The sequence below is a fragment of the Portunus trituberculatus genome, chromosome 39 (genome assembly GCF_017591435.1).
Source record: "Portunus trituberculatus isolate SZX2019 chromosome 39, ASM1759143v1, whole genome shotgun sequence".
In the NCBI taxonomy this organism is placed as follows: Eukaryota; Metazoa; Arthropoda; class Malacostraca; order Decapoda; family Portunidae; genus Portunus; species Portunus trituberculatus.
The window spans coordinates 13,998,795-14,013,794 of NC_059293.1; the positions used below are offsets into that span (position 1 = coordinate 13,998,795).

At 37.7% G+C, this 15,000-nt stretch overlaps 1 protein-coding gene across 6 annotated transcripts in view; it reads right to left on the reverse strand.

The window, feature by feature from the left end:
• LOC123515704 overlaps positions 1-15,000 on the reverse strand; it is a 223,978-nt gene that overhangs the window by 137,488 nt on the left and 71,490 nt on the right. For 4 of the 6 annotated variants that reach the window (XR_006677974.1, XR_006677973.1, XR_006677976.1 and 1 more), the window contains exon 3: positions 256-429. The exons of the other annotated variants lie outside the window; for them this stretch is intronic. The gene's annotated coding sequence lies outside the window, so the exon portion shown is untranslated. The remainder of the gene's footprint in view (positions 1-255; positions 430-15,000) is intronic. 6 annotated transcript variants of the gene reach the window in all.

Consider the following 15,000-nt stretch of genomic DNA (forward strand, 5'->3'; position numbering starts at 1 on the left):
CATTTCCCTTAATATCCACAAATAGAAACTGCCTCATTCCCACACACTTTTTTCCCTTTCCCTAAGTGAAAATGGCCTATGCAGCAATATAATATCCGAATGTTGTTATATATCTACATATCTCTATATCAACTCATATGTTTTATTTTTTTTGTACATATTTATGTATAAACGTGTTTAAACATGAATATGAGTAAGCATATATGCAGACATCTGTGCAGGGATGCACTGCCCGGTGGAGAGTGCGCGGCTCACCTTTCAGTGACAGTCAAGTGCAGGAAGGGAGCCGCGGGATCTTGGACACAGCTCGTTTCTCTCCCTCCAGCGTCTCCCTTTCCTCCCTTGTCCCTCCCTCCTGGACGAGCAGTCACTCCCACCCCGGACCTGCATGGCTGATGGCGCCCCGACCGCTGCCACCCCACTCACCACCTGCAAATAGGGACGAGGGAGTCACCTTGTTATTTATGGAGCGTCCTCGGCACAACAGTTAGTGCGAGACATGAGGCGACGAGGGGAAGGCGGCAAAAAGAAAAAGAAAAAAAGAAAAATATGTACACAAACAAAAGAAAAAAAAAAGTGAAGCTATATATAAATGTAACGTATGTATGTGTGTTTATAAATATATATATATATATATATATATATATATATATATATATATATATATATATATATATATATATATATATATATATATATATATATATATATATATATATATATATATATATATATATATATATATATAGAGAGAGAGAGAGAGAGAGAGAGAGAGAGAGAGAGAGAGAGAGAGAGAGAGAGAGAGAGAGAGAGAGAGAGAGAGAGAGAGAGAGAGAGAGAGAGAGAGAGAGAGAGAGAGAGAGAGAGAGAGAGAGAGAGAGAGAATCATTGGCAAAGGATTAAATTTTTGGTTTCCGAGAATCACAATAATCAAAATACTCACATAACCACAGGGGCCAAGACGCTGTGCGGTGACACACACACACACACACACACACACACACACACACACACACACACACACACACACACACACACACACACCACAACTTCTATCACGACCGCTGTGTATGGATTTACTGGTCAGCATTTTCATTTCTCCTGTTTGTTTTATATACTTCATATTTCCAAAACAATATTTTGTATAGTTTATTTTATTTGCCTTCACTACCTTAAATATATTTATCACAGTGGAGGGGCACACAGTATATTGACTTGTTGAGGTAGGAAAACACTCAAACACACACACACACACACACACACACACACACACACACACACACACACACACACACACACACACACACACACTCAGCTACAACTACAAAAAAAAATGCGCACCTTTCACCACAAAAAAGCTCTTGTCACTTCCTAATGCAGTAAAATATCTGAACATACAAGGGAAAATACAAGATAAAATGAAGATTGACATCTAGACAAACAGACACCACGCTAGACTCAAAATTCACCTCACCTCCTGAGACCCCGCCAACACATTTGATATCCAGGAACCATGAGTATTTTATGTACACAGGGCAAACGATACTGAAGAAAAAATGGAGAGGACCAACTGCAGAGAACTCAAATTCCAACAATATGTAAACATGAAAGAAGACCGCTGTTTGTATCACATTAATACTACAGAATTTAACCAAACCTTGTCTAAACTGACTTTACCTATCCCAAGTTAAATATGCCTGACTAGTTCCACACGATTTAATGAATGAAGGTGTCTCTTACGTTTCGAGATCCGCTGTCGTTAATTTACGAGACACACGAGTGGTCAAGACTATTAAATATAAGAGAAAAATGCGGTAAATTTGTAAAAAAGGAATAGTAATAACAATGAACAGCAAATGAAAAGTTAAAAGCAAGAGGGAAAGTAATATAAGATAACAAAAGGGTACAAAGTTAATAATACAAGAAAAACAAAAATGAGGTGGGAAGAAAGGTGAAGACAAATTCAAATACCAAATGAAATTAAGAAGACATATAGTTTTGGAGAGAACTGCAGCCTTAAAAGTAACCGCAGTGCACGTATGATGTAAGCAACGCCACCAAGAGAATCTACCCCTTGCAAAAATGGTGATGGATTCCAATTTTGAGGGAAAGATTAAAGGTTGTATAATTCATCTGTTTTGAGGGGGAGTGGCGGAGGCTATAGGGAGGCTGGAGAGGGAGAAGCTTGTCGCGGAGAAAAGGGAGGGGAAGGGAGGGTGACAGGACTCTGGAGAGAAATAAAATTATGATAACGGGTGAATACACAGAAAGAGAGAGAGAGAGAGAGAGAGAGAGAGAGAGAGAGAGAGAGAGAGAGAGAGAGAGAATTTTTTTTTTTTTTTTTTCATATATGTAGTAGAGTTGAAGAAAGCAACATTACCAGTATATCTGTTTCACACCAAACCGGGTGAGACAAGTGAAGACAAAATGAAAACGAAAAGTTTGACCAAAGAGTGCAAAAATAAATTTAAAGGATATCACAGATCCTCTCTCTCTCTCTCTCTCTCTCTCTCTCTCTCTCTCTCTCTCTCTCTCTCTCATTCCCTGACCATTCGATCCTCGCGCAAGAATCAATTGTGTGATCAAATAATATCATTCTTTGTAACATCCGCGTTTCGTAAATTGGAGAGCGAACAAAGAAGAAAAATCTATACATATTGGGCCGGGGATTATGTACATGAAAAAGTAGCATACAGATAAATAATAAAAAAAATCCTGCACCGTAACATAAGTTCGTATACAAATAGCAGTAACAGGAGAAGTGCAGTGCAGCGCTGTATCGGCGAGGGAGACAATGTAATGACAGTAATAGCATGAATAGAAGGCTAAGTATCAAATGGACGCTGGACTGGACTATATTGAAGCTTATTGTCACTCATTTGGGATTGTGCGTGAATAAAATCATTCCTTATATATGATCATAGGAGTGTCAAAAGAGGTCACACTTTTAAATGACTCAAAGGAATTATAAAAAAAAAGTTATGGAAAATATGATTATAAGAAATTACATAATGCAAGGAATGAGAGGAGACAGAGAGAGAGAGAGAGAGAGAGAGAGAGAGAGAGAGAGAGAGAGAGAGAGAGAGAGAGAGAGAGAGAGAGAGAGTGTGTGTGTGTGTGTGTGTGTGTGTGTGTGTGTGTGTGTGTGTGTGTGTGTGTGTGTGTGTGTGTGTGTGTGTGTGTGTGTGTGTGTGTGTGTGTGTGTGTGTGTGTGTGTGTGTGGACGTGCGTGTGATGTGTTATTTCAGCAGCTTTGAACGGCTGACTTACTCATAGAGAGGAAAACACAGGCTTAAGTAGTGCTTTGCTCCGTCCGGATAAATCAGTCACTTGATGCATGAACACGAGAACACCCGTGCCGGCCTGATCTATGGCAGCTTTTTAAGGTTCGCGTAATAAAACACAATAACAAACGCAGAATGGTTGGATCCATGAAAATTATGTGCACCGGTGTTAAATCCCGAAATACGAAACACAATTACAAATCCGGGCTTGTTTACACAATATATAAATCCAGTAATATAAGTGTGAGGCTCTAAATCCGATCTCCAGTATGCAATTTTTATCATACGCAATGCAAGCATACATTGCAATGAATGGCTCAGGCCGGCAAGTATACCCGCCTCTGTTTGCCGGTCATGAAAACGGATTCAGGTTGTCAGTTTCAAACGAATGTACAATTATATGTGGCTCACGAGGGAAATTCTTTTGATTATGCATGTCTTGTCGCTAGGCCCAGTAGAGCTGTGTGTAATATATCGATAATGTATTTTTGCCAGTAAATCATGAGGGCTAACGAGGAGCCGCCGCCTGTGTGTGGGGCGGCGGCGGTCTGGTCTGGGGTTCTCCTCTTCTTCTGTCCTTCCTCCTCCCTCCACCTGAGACACTCCACTAATGCACGTAATTACAAGATTTGCTTCCGAAATTCCTATATTATTCCTGCACTCCCCCGTCAGCCTCTCTAATTCTAGATATTAATTAAACGGTGCGATATTTAACTCAAAGGAGCTCCAAGGAAGCTCACCTGATACCCGGTGCTGTTTTATTTATATTCGCAAGCTGGAGGGTGAACAAAATGGCGGGGGATCGGCATTAGGCATCCCTGGCTCGGCTCTGTGTGGGCTTAACTTGACTGCGGATACGAAAATATTGCTAGCATCTTGCCCAGAGTTATCTTTATTCCCTACTCTTTCACTTTTTCTTCTCCTGCAGTAGCTGTGTATTGGTTAGCAGTGTAACAGTTTATGGGGAAAATGAGTATATTGTAGACATAGTTAACACATTACTTTATATTTTAGAAGCCTAGTATTTTTACTTATGTCTACGTTATTATCTAGGTTATACATTGAAATGGAAAAAGAAAGTTACAATAAAGGAAAATACAATGGAAGGTGGATTATAAACGTTCACGTGGATGGAAGGATTGTTTGCTTGGATATAAGCTGCAGAGAACATTATCGCAGTTCATGTTCTCTTCATACAGATATGACCTAAGGAAAGATGGAAGAAAAAACGCAGAAGGGAAGCTTTTAACAAACATGACTTAAAAATTAATGGTTTCCAGCTACTGATATATTATGACAACCTATACTGTCATCTCAGGTACGCGTTTATCATGCGGTCAGAGGAGAGGAAGAATACAAAGACGGTCATCAATGATAAAGATATGTGTTAGGTATATTCTAAGAATATAAAATATGAAGGTCTGATGCTTTCCAGACACTGATATATCAAGGCAACCAATACCGTCATCTCGAGTACGTGTATATATATATTTTTTTAATGCAAGAAAGGAGGACTGGCCAAGGGCAACAAAAATATAAAGAAAAAAGGCACACTCAGTTGCAAGATTCCTTATAGAGCCGATAGATTAACCAGAGGATAGGGACAAATGTCTTGAAACGTGATTATAAAACGTTCAAAGTAGAGCAGGAATAATACACAGCTGGTGATCCATGACAGAGATATGCGATAAATAAGGGAAGTTTTAAGAAGCCATCAAACTTATATTTCTTGGTATAAGATATACCTATCTATTTTCACCTATTATTCATCTCTGAACTGTGCAGTGTTATTTTATTTTCAACAAATCTCAGAGACTGCACAACATCCGACGCAAGTGAAAGTAAGAACGATGATCATAACTCACACTCTCATTTCAACCATGTAAGAGTATTTTTGAGAGGTTTAGAAGGAGGAAGGTGAAACGAAAGACTACATAATTAATAAGACCACGAATTTTCCTTACATTTCAGTATCTTCACAACTTCTAATGGATGAGAAAGTAAAGGAAAATTCACTACAATTCATGCTATAACTTCAAATACAGAACGTTTATTTTTTCCTTCTGGTTGGTCTTTCTTAAAGTTTATTTTACTTTGATTCTTTCTTCCTTTGCGCATAATAAAACAAATCTAAAGAGTTCAGAAGAAAGGAGGAAAATTCTAACACTGCTCTAATTGAAAATGTAAGTCGTATACATGTGGTGCTACAAGTGACCCTAACATTAAGTGACATAATATCACATCGATGTAAAACTCTGGAAAATCTCGCATTAACCCCCTAACATAATAGGAAAATCTACAAAAAAGGTTGTAAGCAATCTCTAATACATGATGGGCTGACGAAAATTGTCACAGAGCAATCGGAAAAAAGGCACAAGGTAACTGAAAGCACATACGTATTTTTTCTTTTATTCCTTGCAAGAATGGGCAAATAAAACTAATTTCTAGATATGCAAAAAGGCTCTTCAATTTAGATTTGAAATCCAAGGCTCCTTAAAAGACATTCTATACGGTTTTCCTTTCAAGGGTGGAAAATATGAAGTTTAGATCAACATTTAGAGCCTCATAGTCATCGCACGGAACACCAGTCTGGCCTCTCTGTATTAAAAGATTTGGTGTGTATTCAACGCGTCTGTAAAATAAATCTGTGACGGAGGGGAGAGCGAGGCCCGACAGGAACGTTTCGTGTCTGTGTCTGGCGTGGTACAGTCATTCCGCCTCCCTCATAAAACACACAAAGATCCTTGATTTTATTGAATTGACTACTTTACATCAAAAAGCAAAAGAAAGATGGTAGGCACTATATTTCTTAGCGGGTTTCATCTTTCAATTCATCTATTATTAATTCTATCCTCCATTTGTACTTTAACATAAATCCCTTTTTGTTAGACTCCACATATAAGAGGGTTTTCGAGATAGTTTGCCATTCCCATAATTCAGTTTAGCGTTCTTTTGAGATCTCAACTCCAAGATAACTTTTTTACCATTCTTAAAATTCAATCTAGGGTTATTTCTTTACTTCCACGTTCCACGTTAAAGAAAGACATATGTTAAACCAGATGACACAATAAGACCCTTAATATGATTACTTTCATTACCAACCTGTTATTGGTTATTGTACAAACATACTACATATTTCACTGTAATAACTTTATATAACTTTTATTTGTATAAATGATAATCAAAATCGTCTTGAGTTAATCCTTTCTTTCATAGAGCATTAATAATATTTTTAAATATTTTTCTTACACTGATTTCCTTAGATAGTTTTATAGACTAAAACAATAGAATGGTTGGTTCTCTTATTTTCGCCACAATCTTTAATAACTACAATATTTCCAAACATTTATTTTAAAAATAGAGTTTCTTAAGACACTTTTTCGGCTTTGAAAATATGGAATGTTTTATTTTTTGTCTATATAAGCATAATGTAGTTTCATGAATATTAAAAGTAAAAAAACATTAAGAAGGGGCTTCATGAAAAGAAAACAAAACTAAACAAGTGTCTTATTGTCATTAGTAGTTAATGAATTATGAATGCACAAACACATTGCCATACACATGGTTACACTCCTGCCGACTTGACTTCGCTTCCTGCTATAAACATCAAGATAATGGTGAGAGAGTGTCCTGGTATAAAGAAGTCTCATCTATGAGATCACTGTCTTCCTTCAGCAGCTGTGATTAAGCTCCTCACTGGCTTACACAGGGGAGACAAGCTTGACTATGATTCCTTTCTACTAAACAAAGGAATGTCTTCTTACCAGATATCTCATTACCTTCTTTTTTGGAATTTTGAGTGATCTATTCATTGACATCTACTTAGGAATAATTTGTTATTCCGAGAGGTATTTCATTATTATTTTTTTTAATGTGGATGCTTATGAGCTAGACGAATAGCTACATCATCAACAGCACCGCGGTTTTTTTGTATTTAATGGATGTGCATGGTTTCGACAGCAATACTCTTGCACTAAAACAGATATTGTCTTGGCGTTTCCAAAATAGCTCCCTTTGTAATAACCAAAGAGAATCAGAGGTAAAAGAGAAAAGACAAGGGCAAGGACAGTGCCTATAACTTGGTGCTGGGTGGAAGGGAAGCCGCTTTCTAATTCCAGTAAGAAAATACTGCACTCCGCAAGAAAAAAACATGCACCTGACAAGGAGACTGAAAGATATGCGAGGTAGACATTGGCCTCCGCTTTCTATTGGTGGTGTGGACACAAGTTGAACCTCAAGACAGTTAGATAATGGTGGACTATGATGAGTACGGAGTAGAAAATTAATCAATATTTCTTTCTTTATATTTCATAATGGTGGCGGGGAATAAAGAACACACACGCACAAAAATGCCCGCTAATATGATTTATATAAGCTGACAGAAAAGTGCGAATATGTCAAGAAGAGTTTACACTAATAAAGATCCAATTAAATTTCTCAAGGATAATAAAAAATACAAAGAAAACTCGTCAACACGACAGAGTTGGGGTGGAATAACGTCTCAAAAGCTAATGGTCAAGTTTGAGAACCTTGCTGCTCTCAACACTGAAAGAATAAGCCCATCTTTGCCGGGACATTTTTCGCTGAAACCACTTAGGAATTTAGAATTGGTTTGTCGTGTTAGGCTCCTCGTGTTATAAATGATGTATTTTTGGTTTCACCGTCTAGACAATATTTCTGAGTCAGTGGTCTTTACTGAAACAATCTGCCTCGGCTGCGTCCCTCGCCTACACTCGCCTCCATAACAACTCTGAGAACACGAAAAGCCAAAATACCAATTTCCTCTTTTGCTGTGCACTAGAATACAGATGGAGTCAGCAGCTGCGAAGCTGAGCGAACTTTCAATATGATGTCGCTCCATACAGAAATACTGTGTATTATTTTCAATTTAGTTTTTGTGTATCTTTCTGAGCCCTCCCGAGCACCGCCCAAAGGGTCGCTGACAGCGGCCGCAGGCGATGCATTAGTCGTCGAAGACAAGAGGGGTCTCAGGGCGCCGTCTCCATCTTTTCCACCTTCTTCTCCCAGAGGAAGAATCGGTATCTGCGTGGCCTTGTCCTGGCCAGGCCAAAAGAGAGAGAAAAAAAAACTGATGTTTTAGAAGCTGCGCGTGTCAAGGAAAATTTTTCAGAGGTGCATGCTGAGGCTTGGAGGCGCCTTGGCCACCTTCACACCCTCCACTAATCACTTCTTGACATAACATATTGGCAATTGTTATGGTGTTATTTCTCCTGAGCCTCCGCCTGGCGTCTGCTGCTCATCATGGGAGGCAAGAACTCGTAATGCGTCACATTATAGTTTTCATTATAGTTTGTGAGTAATGTAATAATAATGATAATATCAATATGGAAAGATTATAATGACACTAAAACAACAACATAATGATAATGATAATAACATTAATAATTATTAATATTATCACTATTATTTTTTATCATAATTATCATTCTTAATATCATTATTTCAAATTCTTTCTATCTGCCTGTCAATCTCTCTCTCTCTCTCTCTCTCTCTCTCTCTCTCTCTCTCTCTCTCTCTCTCTCTCTCTCTCTCTCTCTCTCTCTCTCTCTCTCTCTCTATATATATATATATATATATATATATATATATATATATATATATATATATATATATATATATATACCTGATTCATATTTTCCACCAGGGTTTTTTTCGCAGCATTACAATCAATAAATACCTATTATGAATTATATGGACACATCCAACATAACATTCGCCTTCACAAAAAAGCAATATTCTCAAATATTTTCACAAGTGGATATTCATCTTCAAATTATCAGTTAACACAAAAAGTTCATAAACTCACTGCAATATGATATTTTCCTGCATCTTACCTTGTAGTACTATATCTTGTGACTTTTGAATAAATAGAACCTCTGACATGCACGTTTCTCAGCCGAAAAAAACACCATTGCCTCAGTTTGCCCCAGCGGCCCATCACCCGAAACACAAACAATATCTTCAGCTCACTCTTTCGACGATCGTATGATGCTCTGTCTTTGGTCACGATGGAGTTTAGTACCGTAACTTTCTTCATACTCAAGCAGTCGACAGAGAAACTAACAAATACAAAGAATAACAATTATAACAATAAGTAAACAAAATACAAACAGCTTTACCGTGGGTCGCTTGCTGTTTGCTGCGCCGCCCCATTCAAACAATCGGCGTGATCAACAAACTTATTCACCACTTCAGCAGTTAAGGAACACGCAGTTTACAATAGAAACGAACACGTTAAGGAAGAAGGAGCCCCGAACACAATATCAAGGCCAAGCTAGGTCGAAGCAGCCGACCAACCATTACCAACAGGACGCACATTCATCTACCTCTCTCAAGATCTTCACTCGGGTTTCTAACTATTACATCTGTTTTACCTGGATATCAATTTCGTACACATTTTCTCATTAATTTTCTTTTGTAACTGATAGACCATGATTTCTTTCCCTTATGGATGAGGATGAGGCAAAGTATTTCCTCTTGTGGTAACATTAACAAATGAAACATTATTGGAAACACTTCTCGGTGTCTCCAAGTCGCGTTTTGTGTAATGTCAATAAGGAGAGTATCTATATTGGGGTTTTCATAGCATTACCAAGGCCTGTAAGAGTGCCAGGCTGTGTGTGGTGCTTCTTAGGTACCCTGAGTATGAATAGAATGTCCTACAATGGACGACAAGAACCACTAAGCTACAGTCAAGGTGAGAATATGTACTCATAGTTCCTGGAGAAAATGGTAGTCACATTAGCTAACTGTGGTGGTAAGACAGCACAAGATGAGACAGATTTCTTTTTCTAACGTTTTGCCAATGAGTCTTTCTTTCTATTCTCTCTCTAGGCAAGACTCCCTGTAGAAACGTTAAAGACAGAAAGAGATAAAGAGCCACTGCTTCATTCTGAATCTTCTTATTCATACAATCCAATCAGATTATTATTATATTCTACATTTTCCTTCCCTTCCATCCATCTTCTTTTTAATGTTATGCATGAGTGATTAAGACGATATGAATCAGACGTTGCTGGATCCGTGTAAGTAATATCTGATGGGATACAAGGGTGTGGATAACATTTGCTACCCGTATTGTAATGTTTGAGACTAGCAGTGACCTTGCCAGTAACAGTGCCAGTAACCTTACCGTCCCAAATAAGTCTCAACACTTTATTTAACGTCATGATCCCAAGTCTTTCACTACGAGACATGTTACTCCATCTAAACACCAACAATAAATTAAATCGCTAGTTTTGTACCAATTTCTTAGTTATACAACCTAGAAAATAAAAAAATAACTTCCTCCCTTTTTCTTGTGCACCAACGTAAACAATTCTTATACTTATACATATAGCATTTTGGAAACATTATTTTCTTTTAGTTTCTTTGATATGCAATCAAGAAAAGACAAAAAATAACTTTTTTTTTTATGTTTGTTCGAGTTTTTATACTATTTCGAATACGAAAAAATAGAAGTCTCTCCAATAAAAGAGTTGAGATTCCACTGCCTGATTCTCGCTAAGACCCGTCTCGCCTCCCTCACAGCAACGGGGCGGCGGTGGCTGAGGCAACATCCACCTCTGGCCCTGCTCCCCTGAGGCGGCTCCCTATCACCTGAGCGGCGCGGGGCGTGAGGCCGACCGTCTGCTACTGAGCTTGGGGACTTTGTGTTGAGGGGCTGAGTGCTGATTTGATTAATGCCTCTCACGCGGCACACGGGCACATATCATGCAGGTAAATCATCACTTGGATTTTTAATAGCCACACACCTGTTCGGATGAAATCTTATTGGAGTACAGACATTACTTTCGAGACTAGCTACAATTAATTCTACTAATACATTTTTCGCACATAGGCTCAGATAATACAGGTAAATCATCACCAGGACAGTGAAATAACCACACAACTATAAGGGAAAAATTACATATAATAATATGCATCCTTTTCTTGGCAGTTAATTCTACAAACTCGCTTCCTAATACAGAATAATGTCAGGAAGGGGAGCGATAAAAGCTTCCCTGATGCTGATCCTGTCCTGTCCCTTGCAACACCACGGAAGACCCTCCACCAAACCTTCCACGGGACCGGTAACTCAAGAATTCCGGGTTAGCGTCTCCCTTCCCAACCCTTCCTTTCGGGCCGCGACACAAGCCATCGCTCTCATGCAGAACAAAACCAACATACTCCAGACCATGTTATCACACAATACACGCCGCAAACAATGCCCTCGGAGACGCCGCCGTTCCAGTTACTGTTAGATCGAAGATAGATCCTTCGTGATTCACTGCAACTAAGTAACTCCATAGTATTGCGGGAAAAATAAAGTGAATTTCTAGAAAGCGCCAGACACTAATGCTATTAACTCCACATTAGCGCTAGAAGACAGAAAACTCTCAGAAAAGTGCCACAGATACCGATGTTACCATCATATTAACGAATTCCCAGAAAAGCGCTACAAAATAACACTATAAGAGGACTACAAAGAATTGATATCTATAAAGAAAACGTCTTCATACCACAAGCCATGGCTAACAATACTGTAATATTACAATTAAACAGTGAATATTAAAAAAAAAAAAAAATCGCTACATATTGATACATCAACACTACATTGGCTCCATAAAATAACGAATAATCCCAAAAATGTGCCACAAATCTAGACTATTTTCACCATACCAGCACTACAAAAAAAAAAAAATAGCTTACTTCCAAGAAAAGCGCCATGAACTAATGTTCTCACCACTACATAAGCACTACGCCAAAAAAAAAAAGATTATTTACGAAAACGCGTGACAAATTAAGGCTTTCCAAAATAACAATACACCAAACACTATTTGGACAACACCTGCACTGAGAAACATCACCTCAGCATTAATGAAGCCAGAAGCTTGTACTTTGAACATAGACACAAACACATGGATATTAGTAAACAATCAGGAGACCATGACAAGAATAATACTCAAACAATATCAACACTGGCAAACACTTCGCTCAGCACTAACAAAGCCACAAATTCAACCTATGAATAGAAACACAAATGTATAATCATGAATGAAAAAAAACTAGAGACGAAGACAGGGATAAAACACAGTACAATAACACAAACACCACAAACAGATCTTTTAGTATTAGACAAACACTCATATTTCAGTCATAGTGTTTCCTCTTTCAACACCCAATTCTAACACACACACACACACACACACACACACACACACACACACACACACACACACACACACACACACACACACACACAAGCAAAACCGGCGGATCAACACAGATACAAAGTTCCGATAAATACTCGCCATGCAAATGAACGCTTTGAGCATCATTCACAGAGGAAAGTATGTGTGCATGGCTGGTGGCGCGCCCCGAAATCGCTGCATGATTTTTCGCGCACGTCCCTGAAATGACGCTCCCTCTCGCCTTCAAGTGCCGACAGTCACCGCGGCGTAAAGTGACAACAAGGTACACAGGTGAATTAGTCAATGCATTTTGTTGTGTTCACATGTAAAGCAAAACGTAACAAAACAAAACAAAATGAAATAAAACCGTGTTCACACTCGCTTTTTTTGTGTTTTTTCTTTTTCTCCCACTCCTTTTTACGTGTATAAAAAAATAAAAGAGGCATTCAGTGGCCTAAACATCTACAGCCACAAGTTGAAGGGATAACAGGACAGCGCTGCCTTCCTTCACCAAGTGACTCCATAGCCTTCTTTTATTTTTCTTATCAAAAGTTTGAATACATCATATCATTAATAGTATTAGTATTATCAATGATTTTTTCTTCTTTTTCTTTTACTTTATCAAACTTTTTTTTGTGCTTTTCAGTTTTTACAGCGGCGCCTTATGACAGCATTGTTGCAGCACCTTCACTCAAATCAACCAAATCAGTCATATAACAGAACCGATTATGCAAAAGTAGAAAAAAAAGATAAATGAAGTCTGCTTTACCACTAATAAGCGTGAATTAATCTACATCAAGGTTTTGTATATAGTTTATCTGTTTATTCACATATTCATTCAAGGAACTTAGAGAATCCATCCTATGACTTGACATTTTGTGAAAGATGAGTTGGTCCTTTTTATTTATTTTTTTTTTGTTACAATTATAACTTCTTACCTTCACCAATTTATTGATATTTTCATCGCTCGTTAACGTTCCTAATATTATCAACATGGTCCTCGTGAAGACTCAGGAAAAAAAAAAAATTACGCAGCATTAATGTGTAAAAAAAAAAAAAAATTGTCTTAAAAGTTATGGATATTGAATAAAGAAATGATCAGCTGTGAAAAGGTTTATTTCGTTTTATCCCTTTGTCTATTTTCCTTGTGCATTAAAGAATATGTAAATTCATAAGGCTGAGGGGAACCAATAAATGACCTCTTTCAATGGACATAAGTTAATGGATCTATCATCGCCATATATGAATATATCTATCTATACAGTGTATATATCTACTCAAAGAACTTGACATTGCTACTTGGAGCATAGATAATAAAGGACAAACTTCTTCAATAATGCCAATGCGATGCAATTCAGTGATCTACCAATATGCATAGTAATTCAAAGAACTTCAGATTACCACGCAAAATCCTGATAGAAATAAAAAAAAAAAAACTAAACTCAATAAGGCTGAGGCGACGCATCTCAGTGATTCGCCATGCCACTAAAATGTTTATTTATCTATTTTTTTGGCAGCATTATTTGTGTCCCACGTCATCAGAAAGTTCTTGAAATATTGTCCATTTCCTCCATGACATAATAAGTGAGAAGTCAGTTTTAGGTATTTGAGGGATACATTTTTCAAAGTTTATTGTAGCTGATAATATTGCACTTCTACTCGTGCTACTATGTCTGTCTTTGTAAGCTTAAATATAAGAAGAATATTAACACAAACCTCTGCTAATCATAACTTCCATCATTTGGTTATTTTTTTCGTAAAGAAAACGAAAACTAAAATTTATCTTAATATATCAGAATGATGTGTCCTTTTTCTCTTAAAGAGAAAGGATAATAAGTAGATAAGATGGAATAGATGTCTATGTGTCTTCGCTACAGACATGAAATATTAGTGATTTGAGGGTATCAGCGTCTGCCACCAAAGAGATATGAAGGATTCTCGTAGATTCCCTTATTTTCTTGTATTGTGATGATGTTTTAGAATCTTACTAGCATAATTTACATAAAACACAAAAGTATGCCTGTCTTGTCTCGCCACTGACGTATTCGAGAGCGGGAAAAGAAATGTGTAAAAAAAAAAAAAAAAAATAGAATAGAATAAAATAATAGGAATACAAGTAGATAATGATAATTATAATAAAATAAACATCCACTAGCTCCAGAGCCACCAATGTTTTATTTTATCACTGGCATAAGGATAGGAGAGCAAAGAGGGAATATGTCTTTGATCACCAGATATCCTCACAAAACAACGGTATCTGGCTATGATTCTTCTTTTTTCAGCTTGAGAAGAAAGGTTTACAGACAAAGAAGACATATAGGATGCCCGAGAGTCTTGCCTTGTTACCGATATCCTCATGAAGTACCATTAATTGACTATGAGGTTTTATCCTTTTTTGCTGGCATATGACAAGCCGCGGCTTTTCCGGGGTCGATTATAATCCTTTCAGCGTGGCAGAGATATGATTTCATCTGGTCCAACGCCGCAACGGACGGGGAGCAAACACAGTGGTGGGGCAAAGT